Raw genomic sequence first — 16,870 nt, 5'->3', positions numbered from 1 at the left:
TTTGCCTTTCACCACATGATTAGCAAAACAAAACCAGGTAAGTGGGCTCTTCAGGTTCCAACAGATTTTCAAGGTGTTTCCATTGTGCATCATCCCTACTCTTCAAGAGGAAGCTTCTTTCAAGGGGGGATATTCAGAGTATATGATGGTCCTCCTTAATTGTAAAATATTATTACATATATAGGTATGTATGCATAAATATATAGACATAGATGTAGATGTAGATGTCTCGTATCAGTTAGAAGGTGCAATGGATAGAGTGCCAGACTTAAAGTCAAAAAAGATTTAACTTTCTTAGTTCAAATCTGGCCTCAGACACTAACTTATATGACCCTGGACAAGTCACATAATCCTGTTAGCCTTAGTTTCCTCATCTATTAATAAACCAAATGAGCCAGATAAGAAAATTGCAAACCATTCCAGTGTCTTTTCCAAGAAAGCCCCAAATGAAGATGTTGCCCAAAACTGAAGCAACTGAACACTATATGCCTGACAATATGTTTAGTGTTTTTGAGAAATAGTATCTCATTTGATCTTCACAGTAACTCTTTGAACTAGGTGCTAGTATTATCTTCATTTCACAGTTGAAGAAATTAAGGCAAACAGTGTTAAGTCACTTGTCTGGGATCGCACGGCTACTAAGTTTGAAACTGGAATGAAACTCAGGTCTTCCTGATTCCAGACCCAGGGTTCTATCCACTGCGCTGCCAGCTGCCTAACAACAAAAAGTTGAAAAGATGGGCAGCCTGGGTGGCTCAGTGGATTGAGAGGCAGGCCCAGAGATGGGAGGTCCTGGGTTAAAATCTGGCCTCAGACACTTCCCAGGTGTGTGACCCTGGGCAAGTCATTTAACCCCCATTGCCTAGACCTCACCACTCTTCTGCTTTAGAACTAATACATAATGTTGATACTAAGATAGAAGGTAATAGCTTTTAAGAACCATGGTGTATTAATGACATACACCAAGAGCTAATATAGTAAGAAGAGCAATCGTTTGACCATTTAAAGACCTCAGTTTGAATCCAGACTCTTCTAGGACTCTTCTAGCATTATCAGGTGTAGTTGTCATCTTCCCACCATCATTTCTGACACATAACATTTTAAGGTTCATAAAATGATTTACACACAACCTCTCGAAGTAAGTCTCAGTTTCCTCACTTGTAAAATAAAGGCTAAATGATTGCTAAAGTAACTTTCTGGCTTCATCCTATGACTGACTTACAGAAAATTCTTCTCTACTGCGTTCTAAGTAAATCACTGAGCTGAGACTTAATTACAGGGAGAAAAATAGATATGGAATGAAATTGTACTGCTAACCACTATTTACTTTTTAGGCTATTGTTTGTTTATAACCTCCTTATCCTTCTCCCAATTATCAGCAGAGACCAGATTCCTTCCAACCATCCTTTTGGCTTCTAACTACAGAAGGCTGAGTGAAGGAGTCCAGGGAGCTTAGTGGCACCAATCAGAGGCTCATAATACTGTGACTCTCTCCCTGAAAGAGCCTCTCTGACATTCTTTGGTTTCTTTCACTTAACTTTCTCTCCTAAATTTTAAAAACAGTTGCTTCACAAGCTGAAAGGCAAAGGCCAAGCCATCATTATGAAAGAAAAAAATAAGTTTCTGCTTGTAACTCAATTAAACGATCAGAGAATCACAGATTTACAGCTGGAAGGAATTCTGGCAGTTAACAACTCCAACTCCCTCATTTGACATTTGAGGAAACTGAGGCCCAAAGAAGTTATTTGATTTATCTCTGTCAACAAGGAGTCATGGCTGAGCTACAGTACCCTGACAGCGAATTCAACCCTCTTTCCACTGTATCACAAGTCATTAAATCTTAGGATAACAATAAGAACAAATGTATTAAATGATTTAAACTTTGCAAAGCACTTGAATATTTACCATCCCTTTTGAGCCTCCCAACAAGCCTGTGAAGTATCATCATTTCCATGTTACTCATGTGGGAACAAATTCATAGGGGTTATGTGACTGACCATAAGTCACATAGCTAGTGTTAGAGGTAAAATTTGAACCTAGATCTTCCACAATGCTCAACCCTAATTCTCTAATCTGGAAGTTGTCAGAGGCTAAGTTAAATGTAAGTCAAGCCCAGATCATCCATAGAATCTTTTACTTCATTTATTAAGTCCTGACTTAGAATCAATCCTGTGTATTGGTTCCAAAGCAGAAGAGTGGTAAGGGCTAGGCAATGGGGGTTAAATGACTTGCCCAGGGTCACACAGCTAAAAAGTATCTGAGGCAAGATTTGATTCCAGGACCTCCAGTCTTCAAGCCTACTGAGTCTCTACCTACTGAGACACCTAGCTGCCCCCTCCAGATTTTCTTTTTAACATTGTCTTCCAAATGAAATCATTCTCTTTTCCTTTGTTTCCTCTCTTCTAGTTACTAAATGAAGTCTTAGACATACCATCAGGGCTTTTTGCATCTGACATGGAAACATGCAGTGGGAGAAAGATTTCCCTAAAGAAAACGAGGTCAGGCTTGTCATTTGAACACATTAGACAGGATGTGAGCTTCTTCCTTTTTTTTTAAACCTTTACTTTTCACATTAGAATCAATATTATGTATTAGTTCCAAGGCAGAAGAGTGGTAAGAACTAGGCAATGGGGGTAAAGTGACTTGCCCAGGGTCACATAGCTAAGAAGTGTTTGAGCCAGATTTGAACCTAAAAAGATGTGAGCTTCTTGAGAGAAGGAACTGTTTCATATTTATTCATATATGTGCCCCACAGCACTTATCATAGCACCAATCATCCAGGAGGCATTAATAAATGCTTGTGAATTGATCAGACACTTCATGAAATAACTATTCATGGATTAATCTCCTTTTATGGTAATCAGAACTCTATGTCTAATAGTCCCAAACTGCATCCTAAGGACCACGGACCCTTTTCTATCTTGCGCTAAAACCTGCATTGTCACCCCTCCCATTAGGATGTGAATTTTTTTAAAAGCATAAATATTCATTTTTATATATAACCTAATATGTAATATAATATAATAATATTGTTCCTGCTACTCTCCACCATATACTTTCCCTTTATTAATAGCAATAGGTAACATTTATATAGAGCTCACTTTGTGTCAGGCATTAATTGTACTAAGCTCTCTATAAATGTATGTTTTGATCTTTACAATAACCCTGGGAAGTAGGTGCTATTTTAATCCTCATTTTATAGATATGGAAACTGAGGCAAAAAGAGGGGACTTGCCCAGTATAACAAAGGTTCTAAATTTTGAAGTTAGATTAATACAGGTTTCCATGACTAAATCCACTGCTCTATACCACCTAGCTGCTGATTGCACCATCTAGACTTCCTTCCTCATTGCCCCCAAGTACATAGATTTATCCTTCCCTTCCTTTACCCCGTGCTCCTTTTCTGCCTGTAAAGCTCTCTTAAAATATTTATTTTCTTTAAATTAATTTTTTTCTGAACTCATCACCGAATAAAATGAGTGTTACCATATACATAGAACAGGAAAAAAAAAGATATGTTCAATCACAGATCTCTCTTATATATAGTTTGCTTTTCTTTTTTTAAACATGAGGCATTTTTTATTTCACCTGTAGCTTTCAAGGATATCCTATTTGTCATCAGGAGTACTCCTTTTCTAAGAACGTTTTTATGGTTCCTTCATTGCATCTGTGTACTTCATGCAACTTATTTCTTGCTTCCAATTTTAGTCAAGAAATAAATTTGAATTAGCATGGTTTAATAGCAGTGGCTTTCTGAGCTCTAATAGTCATTTATTCATTAATGTGCTTTTCAATAAGGCATCCTGCAGGGGAGAAAAATCATGAGCATCTCCCAAGCTCCAAAGATTTTGCCCTCACTTACTGGCTCCAATGTCTCGCTCAAAAGAGGTGACCGCATCTTGACCATTTTCCCTGATGGTAAACTGCAAAATTTGCAGGCTTATTTCCCCAAGTCCTTCAGTATTTTTACCTGGTGTCTCATTCAAAGGAAAGCAAACACATAAACAAGAGTTGTTAGTCAAGGGAGATTCCAGGGAGCCAATTGGAACAGACCACCTTCTGCCCAATGTCATTCAATTGTCTACGGTTTTCAGTGCCTAGAATTGATTACAAATTTTGCTACATCAGAAAGGGTCAGAGAAAGCAAGTCATTTTAACCTGCTAGAAATGTCTGAGTTTTTACTGCCTTCAGTAATAAAAATACCAGACATCTTCCAGCAATGTATTTGTCTGCTCTACAGCCAGGCACCACCTGTGGTCCCCTTGTGAAGAAAATGAAAAGATAAAACCACCATCGATTTATTATTTCCAAATGTAGTGAAGTGTTTAGCAGTATATAAATATTCACTTTACAAATATATGACCAAGTATAGATGAGAATATATCATATAAGAACAGGATTCTGTGATTTGCTGCTCAACTCAGAACACATTTATTAAACTCACAAAGCACTATTGTAGGCACAAGGAAAGCAAAGACAAAAATGAAATCATCCAAGGCTCCAAGGATTTTAGAGAAGCTAGGTGGTATTGTGGATTGAATTTGAATCTGGACTCAGGAAGACATGAGTTCATATTTATCCTCATACACTTACTCACTAGCTATGTGACCCTTGGCAAGTCACTTAATTTCTGCCTACCTGTTTTCTCATTTGGTAAATGAGGAGAATAATAAAATCTATTTCTCAGGGTTGTTGTGAGAATGAAATGAAATATTAGTTATAAAGTGATTCATGAACCTTAAAAGACTATAAAAATGCAAGTTATTATTATTATTATGTTTTACTAAAATGTGACATTAAATTAGGATTACAGTTTAATATAATTATTAAAATATAATAGTAATTGTTATTTATTATAATTATAGATGATAGGGAGCTGAAAAAGAACTTAGAAGTCAGTTACTCTAATTCTCTCATATTACAGAGTAGGAAATTACAGTGTACAAAAGTCAAATAACTTGTTATTGGTAACAAAAACTGTAAGCAGTGTAGATAAGTTTGAACCTAGTTGATCTCACTCATATTCATAATACAGCTACAAAGATATCTGTCCTAGTTGAGCCAGTATTTAATGGATAAAGTCACCTGGCCAAGTATACTTTCATTAATTCTTCTTTGTATAGTCATGAACTTGTCACCTCCTCCCACCAAAAAAGAGAAATATCTTTGGCCTTTAGTGACAAAAGAGGGAAGAAAGAAGACCCAGAAGCATAAATGACAAACTTAACTAATATAAAGAAGAGAAGGGTGTAAATTACAAGGAAGCAAGCTGGAAAATAGAGAACAAAACAAGGTGTGGAAGAAGCAGGGGGTAAGGATGGAGGAAGAAGTAGTGGGGGAGAAAGTAAAGGGAAAAGAAAAGACAGAAGGGAAGATAATAATGAGAAAAAAAAGGAGGAAAAGAGGAAGGAAAGTTAGTAGAAATCAATATGGAAAAAAGGTGCATATGATGGGACACAGTGAGAGAAGGGAGAAAGTAGTAAGGAAACATCATCATTGGAACGCCAAAGGGTTGTTTAGTTCTTATTCTGGAAGTGGCCATGCCAAGGGAAATTTATGAATAAGTACATGAAGTTAATAAAGACAATGTCAGAGAACATTATGGAGTGAATGTCAAATTAGTCAAGAATCCCAGAAAATAAATCTCTTTTCTACTGTGAAGAGACTTTTTCTATATGTCCTCCCTAAAATGGATCCACAACTTCCTAGCATCGCAAGCTGAAAGGACTCTTTAAATCTAGGAACCCCGAATTTGCTCCTGTCCCTTGGGAAAATACCTTAAAGGGAGTTCCAGAGTGACTTTGTTTCAGTTGGAGCAATAGACCTTAAAGTACTTAATGATCTCAGTTTAGGTGGAATACTGGACATAATGAAATGTTAAGTATCCTTTTTGTCTTAGTAGTCTCTCCCATTGTATCAAAGTCCTTTCCCAGGAAGCCCAGCCCTTGGCTGGACTCTTTCTTTAGTTTTCATTGTAAAGCATCAGCCTCTCTCTGATAATCCTATCTTCGATTTCTCATTTCCTTAAACTCATGGTAATGTCCATCAATCATACTTCCCTATCCTTGGTTCCCCAAAAGGTATATAAGTCCCCAAGTTCTATTGTTCTTTGGAGAATCATCTAGCCCCATGATTCTCTCTGAGACATTGTCCCCAGAGCCCCCAGGGTTCGACTCTGTTTGGTATTTATCACTTGGCTCTGTGTGGCAGCTGATATTTAAGGACCTGTCTCTTTCCTGATTAAAGATTTGGTTTTGCTGACTACTTTAGTGGTTCTGTGTTTTTCAAAGTCAACAGAACCTTAATGCCTTCATTTCATAGAACAATGACAAATGTTCATTAAGTGTCTCTACTATGTTCATCACAGATTGTCATAGTGCCTAAAGAGCCATACTAGAAGACTAAATTTCAAATCAATACTCACTGTGTGACCTTGGGCATGTCACTTTCAGTGCTCTAGGCAAGCATTGGTGAAGACGTGGCACTCATGCAGAGCTGGCACTGGGGAGCTACTCCTTTCCCCCTCTTCCCAGTGCCCAAGGACATTTTTTGCATGCCTTGCCCCTCTGTCCAGCTACCCAAAGCAAGCATTTCTTCCCTCAGCTCTCTCCATTAATGCTGGGGGAGCTCACAGGACAGCTTGAATTTGCCCTCTGGGCACCCAAACTGAAGGTTTGCCAAGTCGAGGTTTGTCAATATTGCTATGCTATAATTGGCAGAAAAGGTATTGATATGAATTAGTAAAGGAAGTTTCCTATACCTAAGAGCTTTTCAATCAATGAAACACCAGAACCAGTCCTGTAGTTATATGTAGGATAACTTGATAAGTGGTATTGACTAAAGAGATAGAAATAAAAGAATCCCTTCTCTCAAGATGCTCTAGTTCTTTTGGGGGGTGGGAGGGACAATATAGTAAATAAATACAAATACAAGGTAATTTTGTGTGGGACAAGAACTAACAAAGAGGGGGATCACAAAAAGCTTCACACAGATGTATGTGTTTGTGTGAAGGGCACCTTGAGGTGCTTTTTGAAGGAGACTGGGGAATATAAATAGCCAATCAAGATTTGAATTCAGATCTTCTGATTACAAATTCAAGGTTCACTTGTTGGACTATAGATTTCTAAAAGACAGTGACCATCTTTATAATTTTTCTTCCCAGAAAGTAGCATGATCTTTACCTAATGATCACTCAATGGTTATGATGGAGCTCATTGCCTTTTCCTACTCACATGGGCAGTTAAGCATTAAATCTCTACCACAAAGGCTTTTTATTGGTCAACACGCAGTTGCATTTTGAATTTGGGGTGGTACTCATCTGATTAATAAGCACACTTCCAGAGTTTCCATCATGTCCTTTCAACTTCCAAAAGGAAACAAATTTTCATGTGAGCATTTTAAAGCAAAGCTCATCCCTCTCCTTTTCAGAAATACCAGTCACCATCTGTCTCAGTTGTAGCTGAGTTCATCCTTGACCTCATGTCCACTACTCTCAAGAGCTAACAGCAAATAAGGCTACTTCCCAAAGTCACATTTTCTGCTTCCTGTTCCCGACTCCCAGAGTGCTATGTTCTACCTCTGCCCACACTTTCCTGAGCTCATGGTGCGGTTGCCTAGCTGCAAAGGCCCTGAGACATACTGCTGCATCTTTATGATACTTCAAACATAATAATAAAATTCAACAGTTTGATTTAAGAAAAGATTGACCCAGCAGGGCATGGAAGAAGGGGGAGGACTGTTGAAAAGAAACAGGCAATAAGTTGCAAGTGGGGGGTGGGGAATTGAAAACTAAAAAGATACAAGATCTTATTATTGCAGCCTCGCTTGAGTTTTATTTGACAACTATCAATAGAAAATGATAATGTAAGACAATGTAAATATCTGAAAAAAACCCAATGCTCCATTTCTCTTTGCGGAATATTTGCAAGAAGAAAATTACTTTTGATTATATAGCTCTGTTGGAATCTACTTTCTTATTTTGGGGGTAATACAAATATACTGCTTTCAAAGCCTGACTACACAATCACCCATGGTGCAGTGCTGAATAATAGCACTCCACAGAAATAATCTCCAATGCCTGCAGACAATGTGACCAAGATACCCACTCACACCAACTGTCCATTGGCTTAACAGCATGGGGTCAAGGTAATAAAGACCTAAATGAAATCCAATTACTGTTCCACTCAAGTTGGAAACCCAAAGAATAATACATTGTTGTATAAAAAGGAAAACAAGAGACAGCAAAATGAGTCCTGAAGTGTGGTCTTGTCTACACAATCATTTCTATCTGCTCAATGCCAATATATAATCAAATTATATCAGCATTTTCTTCTGGTCCCCAAAAGAGGATTTAGAAAACAATCTTTTTAATCAAATGAAAATATGTTTAGACTAACTAATAATAATAATAATTAAAAGAGAAAGGAACACTAAAACAACTTTGAAAGTTCACTGCAAATTACCAAAGAATTTGGAGGGGCTGGGAGAAAAAAAAATGTACACTCACATGCTATTGATTCGATCATTTCTTGAAAACAATTTGTCATTAAGCTGTTCATGCTCACTGACTATAGAGTACTACTACTGAACCTATTTTCTAGGGAGATAAAAGACAGAGGAAGGGCTCCAAGAGAAATAGAATATTTCCTATATACCAGAATGTCGAGGGATTTATTTATTTTTACTACATCAAAACATTGGAATCAAAGCAGATACCCATCGCTTGTAGATATCTGACAATTTGAGGTAAGTAAATACAAGACAATATTATTTTTGCCATAATAAATGACAAATGTGAAGAATTCAGAGAAAGATGATGATATTCACATGACCTGACAGTAAAGAAAGCAGAACCAGGAAAACAATAATCACAATTTTAGTGGTGTTATGAGTTGGTCCCGCTATTCTGGAAAGAATTTGTCATTAAAATTATCCATATCCTAAGACTAAGAGATCATACTCCTGGTCATATATATCTAAGAAGTAAAAGACAGAAAGGATGAGATAGAAGGAAGAGATAATCACAGTCACAGAACTGGAATGTTAAAAGGGACCTCCCTAGCAATCTCATCAAATCATCACAAGTAAAGAATGATCTCTGCAATATGCTTGAAAAATAATCACTTAGTATCTTCCTGAAGACCTATCAGATGCAAAAACCTACCTTCTGAGGCATCCCATTCCTTTTTCCTCCAATTCATAGGAAAAGCTTAATCCTGACCTCAAGTCAAAGTATACTTATTTGCATCTTGCACTTATTGCTCCTAGTTCTGGATTTAAACAAAGTCTAATCATTGTTCAAATGATGATCCTTCAAATACTTAAAGACAACTATCGTGTCAGCCCTGAGTCTTTTCCTATTTAGAAGAAATATCCCCAATTCTTTCAACCAATCCTCATATAACACAGACTTAAGGGCCTTCACCATTTGAATAGTTTTGGTTTCTTATTTACTTCTTGCATCCTTGGGGTCAAATACCCAGTTAAATGTTGAGATGTGATCAAGACAGAATACAAGGCATATCAACTCAGAATTCTGGGAAGCAAAGCCTCTGAAAACAGTATGCAACTGAATTAGCTTTTCAAGCTGTCACAACTCACTATTGATTCATAATGAGGTTGCAGTCAACTGAAAGCCTAGAGCCAGGGAGACATGAGTTCAAATTCAGTCTTTGACAATTACTAGTTGTGTGGATAAGCCTTTTAACCTCTGTTTGCCTCAGTTTCCTCAATTGTAAAATCAGAATAATAATATTACTTACCTTAAAGTGTTATTTTAAGGATCAAATGTGATAATATTTATAAACTGATTTACGCAGTGTCTGATGTTTAGTAGGTGCTATATAAATACTTATTCCCTTTCTCCCTTTCCTAAACTACATTATAAATATACATCCCTCATCTTGTGCTTGGGAAATTGATTTCTGGAATGTAAGTATAAAACTTTTTTGAATTTTATCTTTTTTATGTTTTAGCCAAAAGCTTTAACCTGTCAAGTATTCATTGAATCCTTTAAATGCTAACTCTATCATCCCATGTATGAAAAGTCCTTCTAACATTGTGTCAATTGTAAATTTGAGGAGCATGCATTTTTTAACATATCAATAATAAAAAACCAAGAACCAATCATTGGGGTACACCACTATAGATTTCCTTCCATGATAATATTGAATCATTAACCACTATTCTGTTTTTTTAACCATTATTTTCTCTCTTAAAATCAGTGTTGTGTATTGGTTCCAAAGCAGAAAAGTAATAAAGGCTAGGCAATTGGGCTTAAGTGACTTGCCCAGAGTCACGCATCTAAGAAATGTCTGAGACCAGTTTTGAACTCCAGGCTCTACACCTGACTCTTAATCCACTGAGTCATCCAGCTGCCTCCACCACTACTCTTTGAGGCTAAAAATTCAGCCAGTTCTTAATGTATTAAGTTATGTTATCTAATCAATATCGATTCTCTGCTCAAGATTAATGCATGTTACTCTATCAAAAGCTTTGTTAAAATATATGAAAATCATATCTTTGACATTGCCATCAAAAATAGTTTAGTAATCCTGTCAGCAAAAGGAAAAGAGCTTAGTATGCCTTGATTTGGTCTTGCTTAAACTATGCTAGCTCTTCATCACCATGACTTTGTTTTCTAGATGTTCAGAAACCATTTCTTAATGATTGATTCTAAATTTTCTCTGGAATGGAAATCAAGCTTACTGGACTATAATTTTCATACTCTATTCTTAAATGTTCCATTTTTAAAAAGTCAGTGGCTCTTCTCCAATTCTTAGTAATTTTACTTTGTTTTTCATAATCTTTAAAACATAAGCAAATTAAGTTTCTATGCATCTATATGCCTCAACTATCACATGTTTAGAATAGAAATAATGATGGTTTTCAAAAACCACAGAAGCTAATAAATAGAAAGAATATCAGAGGGCATCCAGAAAAACCTTCACCTGAGCCTAGTCTACCCTAGAATACTTTTCACTTTAGTCTAACATACCTGATGATATTAACAAAGCACTTTTTGAACACCTCCAAATGAAAGGGGAGTTAGCACCTCACAAAGCAGTCCATTCTTCTTTTGGTCACCTCTAATTGTTTATGAAGTTTTTCTTTTTATCAAACCTAACCTTATCTCTCTTCAACATCTACTTATTAGGAGGGAAGAGAGATCTTTGAGAGCATGGATTATTTTAATTTCTGCATTTTTATTCCCAGTACCTAGAAACTAACCTGTCACATAATAGGTGCATAATAAATACTCACTATTTAACTTTCCAAATTCTCTCTCCCTGGTGCTGATAATAAGTCTAATTTAACTCTCATGTCCTTTTATGTCTTCAATTCTCCCACTCTAGTTTCTTCATCTACTCTTTCTTTGGCTTGGCCTCCAATCCTTTGACCATTCTGCTCACTCTTCACTGAATGAGATTCAGTTGTCCAATGCCCAGCCTAAAATGTGCTATTTAGAGCTAAGCACGTTATTAAAGAAGTGATCTGGCCAGGGCAGAATACAGTGTAATATTAACTTCTTTATCTTAGAGATGGTCCGTCTGAATAAGACCTGAGGTCATTTTAGCTATCTTAGCTACCATATTTGTTTTTACTTATCCTGAGAATGGAATCCATTGTCATATATGATTTTTTTCTATATTCACTGTTACGAATTATGTATTCATTGTCCTCTACTGATGAAGGTGTGTTTTATCTACTACTTTGATATCTCCTTATTAAAAGTCATTTTATTAAATTCAAAAAAAATAATTTGTTGAAACCACAGAAACTCACACTCGAACAGGACCCCAATGATTCTCTAGTCAGACCACATCTAATATAATACTTATGACAGTGATTGCGAACCTTTTAGAGATCAAGTGCCCAAACTGCACCTTCAAGCCACATGTGAGGCAACCTGTTACCCCAGACAGGGTAGGGAGGAAGCACTCCCATTGGGCTGCTGAGTAGAGAGGTGGATGAAATGAAAAATATCCTCAGGTGCAGTGGAGAAGGGGAGGGGAACAGCCCCTTCCAACATGCCTGCCATAGGTTTACCATACACAGTCTTATAACATCCCTGACAAGTGGTCCTGTAGCTCTGGCCAGAAGCAATGGTGAATTCTCAACCTTTAGAATAAAGAAAATAAGCATTTATTAAGTCCCTGCTATGTATAATACATTATGCTAAGAGCTTTTCAAATATTATCACATTTTATACTAATAATATCCCAGGGAAATAAATGTTTTTATTATCCCCCCTTTATAGATGAAGAAATTGAAGCAGAGAGAAGTCAAGGGACTTATCCTATATTACACAACTAGTATCAAAGATAAGATATTAAATCATATCTTTCTGATTATAGGCCTAGAATGCTATCCATTTTACCATCTTGCTGCTTCATGAGACAGTTCTGCCTGCTAGGAAGTTGGTCCTTATAACAACTTGAAATCTATTTCTGCAACTCCATATTTCTCCTAATTCTGTGTTCTGAGGTCAAGCAACAATAAAACCAACCAACACAAACTAATCATACCTGCAAATAAATACTCAAAAATCTTGTCGGCAGATAAGTTTCCTCTTTTTTTCGGATTCAATAGTCCTTTTCCCAGTGGGTTACATATTCCCATTCCCCAGCTATGTGTTCTTTGCATACTTGATAAAGTAATCTAGATTGTCATCTAGCACACATCTCTCCTTATCCAAAAGTGTGGCATGAGAAGCTTTGTCCAAAACTGAACTGAAATCCAGCCATATTGTGCCTACAGTATTGATCTGCTGTACCTCCCTAGTGAACCTATAGAAATGAGAGAGGTATTAATTTACAATGCCATGATCCAGTCTTGATGGAGCCATGCTCATTCACCATCTTCTTTTCTTAGAGCATTGTTTGTCTCTATTGTTTGCTCCCATTTTTCCTTATCTTGAATTATGTTTATCTATATTCATGCCATATTGCTTGGTCTAAGAGAGTATAATCTCCTTGAGAGCAGTAAACTGTATTTTTTTAAATTTTTATATTTTCAATATTAAGGTTATTTCCTGACATGTAGTAGATGTGTAATTGATGTTCATAGAATATTTGATTTAGAAATATTCACATTTATTTACCCAACAATTTGATCCAGATTCTCATAGGAGTTCAAATTAAGCTCACTTCCTATAATCTGAAAACTTTTCTTCTCTTTAAAAAGACATCATATCACTTGCCTGTCCCCAACCCAGTATCCAGTTTCCTCTTCTCCAGCAGTGTTCAGAGATCACTGAAGAGTGTTCAGCAACCATAACTGATGATTCTTTCAGCAACTACGGATGTTTTTCATCTGAGTCTCAAGGCAGGGGACCAGCAATGTGATACAGGACATAATGGTTGTCCCTGACTTTCACTTCCTGGCCTTAAATAGTCCTTTTGATACTTGTCAGAAAATATATTCCAGTTATTTTTAACATCTGTGGTGAATATCTTCATGCTGAGGTTAATTCCTGTTGAGATTCCATCAAAAAACAACCAAGGTATAGGAGGAGCAAGGTATAATTGAAGCAGCATTAGTCTTTGGGTCAGGAAGAACTGGGTTCAAAAATAAACTTCAGACATATAAGTGTCTGTGTGTATGGACCCCGGAGCAAGTTACTTAATCATGGTGTAGCTCAGTTTCCTCATCTGCAAAAGGACAGAGTTGGACTGTGGACTTTGAAGTTCACTTTCAATTCTATTACCTAATGTTCTTTCTTTGCTATCCAGGATTCAGACACCTATCTTCAAATGCTTCTTCTCAAATATAATACAATACACTGACAACCTGAGGAAGTCACAAGAGGACAAAATTAATCTAAATTGAATTCTCTCTGTGCTAATGTATAGCAACTTCTATACATTTGCCTTCTAGTGTTCTTCTTGAGCAGATCACACAGCACATTCCCAGGATGTGGCATGACCCTCTAGTCCATTTATTTTCATGAGTGGGGCAAGCAAAAAGGAAGCAGACATCCAAATAAACTTCCAAAGCAAGTGGCTATAGGACAGAAATAGTAGAGAAATCGGTCTCTTCAATGTTTCTCACAGTCTAGTCCTCTTTCAAAGAAATGGAAGTAACTAACTGGATATATTCCCTTGAAATCATCCCTCTGACAGGGTCTCTGTGAAAGAGCAAACTACGCAGTGGATTTTGGCTTTCTAATCCCACCTTAGCCACCAATTTTCTGTGTGATCCAGAGAACTCCTTGTCAAATAAGGAGTTTGTCCCAGAGAACTTCTAAGGCCTCTTCTATCTCTCAAAAATTCCTTGGTTCTATTTCTGCCATAACAGGCAATTTTAATTAGCTGCAGATCTACTTACTTTTATTGAAAACAGATGGCTGGTAAACTGCCCCATCATCCCATCAGTATTAGAAGTACTTAAGAGATAACTCAGGCAAAAAAATTGAATTATTTACAAGGAATTTCCATCACCATCTCCCTCTTGCAGGTACATGATTCATTCTCTTATTCAGTGTCAAAAAATGCCCCTGGTTCTCTTAAGTAATACTCATTCCTTCAGGAGAAACAAAGAAAAGGCACCAGAGCCTTTTAGAAAACATGACCCACAAATAATATCTTCAAAATCTAGCCACCCAAGAATTATTTTGCTTAGTAATCACTTCAGGATTAGATCAAATGCTGAGTTGCCCATCTGCTATGAGACACAAGGACCTCTGACCAAAGCCAATCCCCAAGAGACTCAGAAACCATAAGGGATTGTGGTGCTATTGATTGTAGAAAAATTAATGGAATTGCTTTGGTGAAAGAGGGAGAAGTCTTCTAATCATCCATGATATTTAGCTATGGAAATGCTTGCCCCCAAAGAATGTAATATAAGAGTTCTCTTAGAGAGACAACATAGTATTGTGTGGAGATGTTAAATATTCTGCAAATTTGGGCCACATTCAGCCATGCCAATCCTAAATATGGTCTGAACCAGATTAAAATGTAATTTCTTCTTGATATATTAATTTTTAAAAAGATATATAAGCAGACATGCTTTTTTAAGTCAATACATGGCCTGAAGGGATACTTATACATGTTTTAATAAACTCTGCTTCTATTTGAATTTTATATCATTGACATATTTGACTAATCACAAACGGTTTTCATTAAGGATTAGAACGTCTAGTATGAGGGCTTGCTGAGCCATTTTCTGGACTGCTCATCCATCTTTTGGTGTTCATCTGTACCCCCAATTCTCACCTCTGATTCCAAGAAGCTATAACATGCATAGCAACCACATACCAGTAAAAGCATCTCAGCAGATGGCCTAAACAAGGTTGAGGGTAACTGACAGGCCTCAAATCTGTATATAGGCTAGGGCAATGTTTACCCCAAGAAAGTGAAGATTTCCCAAGGCAAAACTAGTATATGAGAACAATTTATTCCAATGACCAAGAAGGCAGTTGAAGCTGGGTCTGTAGAGGGCTTAAAGCTTGATCATATATTAAAGACATCAAAGTCATGCACTGCATCGCAGGCCATCACTAGTAATTTTGACTCTTGTCTTGCCATTGGAATTTGGTGATTCTGGAAGAGAGAATGAGGCGGATGACTGTATGACTCTTGCCTCACGGAGATCCATTTCACTTGGAAGTCAATATATAAGTGTAATACAACAACAATAGATAGAATATGTCCCTAGAATTGGGAAAACCAAGACTGATGTCCAACCCAACACTAATGTTTTATTAATCAATCAATTAATTCTCAATCAACCTTCTAAAAATACGAGTCATTGAAGAATTGTGGATCTGGATTGGTAATTTCCAAAGATCTCCCTCCACTAATGAAACCACAGCTCTGAGCAAAAGAAAAACATATTCTCATTATCAATTTACTTCATATCTCTCTGGATAATTGTAGTGATGATAATGGCATAGGCTTCATTATGGTTATATAACTGGTCCAATCTTAACCATAAGCTAGTTTCTATAGGGGAAAAAAGATACAGTGAATCATTCTGTTCTCCATTTTGATAACTGGACATATTATTGAATTGTTAAAGGTTCCTCCCAATGAGAGGTCTTCAACCAATACAAAGTAATACTTGCTTTGTAGGCTATAATAGTCTTAGATAGTTACTTGCTATAAATAATGGCACCACAAACTTATGGTTTCAGAATCCTTTGAGGGTTGGCTCTGGTCAAAGGTCCTTATGCTCATAACATAGAGAAGTTATAATGAAGTTACTTGGGATCTAATATTTACTTGGGCTAAGTTATTAGTCCAATTAAACATAGCCAGGAACATGTAGCAGATATAAAACTTGAATCCAACTCTTCCCAACTGGATTTCTAGTCACTATGCCACAATGTATTTCTCATTTCTTATTACTCAATATTCATTATTATTGTTTAGTCATTCAACTGTGGTTAACTGTGACCTTATAGACTATATCACACCAATATTCTTCATGGGATTTTCTTGGAAAAGATTATGGAATGATTTACCATTTCCTTGTCCAGTGAATTAAGAGAAAGAGAGGTTAAGTGGCTTACACAGTCACACAGTTAGTAATTGTTTGAGGCCACATTTGAATTCAGATCTTCCTGACTCCAGGCCTGGTGCTCTATCCACTGGGCCATCTGGATACCTCCTAATCATTAATGCTAACTAAATGCATAGTGCAGCATTTCTATGAAATGAAGGGCTATAATTGCCAATGTTCCCTTCTAAATTCAACAGTTCTTAAATTCAGTGCCCTGGAGCAGAATCCCAGTTTCTCCTCCCTTATTATAAATCTGATGCTTGTTTATTCCTCTGGGGATGGAGGAACCAGGTACAAAAATTCCCTTCTAATCTTTCGGGAATAGTCAAGGAACTGAGACTGAACACTCTCACAAACAATCAATCA

Source organism: Gracilinanus agilis, chromosome 1 (genome assembly GCF_016433145.1).
Source record: "Gracilinanus agilis isolate LMUSP501 chromosome 1, AgileGrace, whole genome shotgun sequence".
In the NCBI taxonomy this organism is placed as follows: Eukaryota; Metazoa; Chordata; class Mammalia; order Didelphimorphia; family Didelphidae; genus Gracilinanus; species Gracilinanus agilis.
This window is presented reverse-complemented; position numbering follows the sequence as displayed.